Source organism: Tupaia chinensis, unplaced genomic scaffold, assembly GCF_000334495.1.
Source record: "Tupaia chinensis unplaced genomic scaffold, TupChi_1.0 Scaffold000186_1, whole genome shotgun sequence".
NCBI classification, from domain to species: Eukaryota; Metazoa; Chordata; class Mammalia; order Scandentia; family Tupaiidae; genus Tupaia; species Tupaia belangeri.
Window position 1 is genome coordinate 1,363,278 of NW_006159661.1, and position 893 is coordinate 1,364,170.

Sequence of the window (893 nt, forward strand, 5' to 3'; positions counted from 1 at the left end):
ATGATTAAAAGTGAATACTCCTTTGCACTATCAGTAAACTACTCTCTCTGTCTCTCTCTGGTGAGCACATATGCCCTATCACAAAAACCCTATTGCAAAAATCTAGAAAAAGAAAATGTATACAGGTAAAGTTGACTTTATGTCGCCCTCTGCCCCTACAATTAGCACACAGCAAACCCTGGATTCTGGTGGTTTGGGCAGAGTACATGGAAAGGGATAGTTGCAAAAAGCAAGCACTGCCGCCTTTTATACCGTCAGTTATTATGGTGTTCAGAAAGAACTTCTGCGTTTATTAAAAGCAGTGATTCTCATGCTCAGATGGCATGTCAGCCAAACCTTGGAATTTTCACGTCAGCGGGTAAGTAACCTCTCCTTATCTCCACCCATGCGGAAGGGCTTTGGGCTTTTCTGTAGGTAAGAGAAAGTGGAACAGGGAGAATGATGATTATATTAGATACAGGAGAACTCGCAGGCCACGACAGAGTCGGCGTCCTCTGCTCAGACCCTCCGTCCTCTGCTCAGACCCGCCCAAGAAACAAGGGCTCTGAGGTTTTCGATTTCGTCACCTGTAAAATGGGGCAGTAGCACCGGGCTGAGGAATGAATGAGGGAATGAGCGTGAAAGCTCCTAGCATCCGGCATAGCATGTGGTAGGTAATCCACACACGTGGGAGGAAGGGGCGGGGACTCGCGGGAGGGCAGGGCCTCGAGAGTGGGCGTGCCAGGGGGCGTGTCGGGGTGGGGCCTCGAGAGTGGGCGTGCCGGGGACAGGGCCTCGAGAGTGAGCGTGTTTGGGGCGGGTCCGGGGCGGGGACACTTCGGGAAGAGAGCCCTTGAGCACCCGATAGGCCCCACCCCTTGCGTACTTCCGGCGCGCCGGCGGACGCGGCGCCA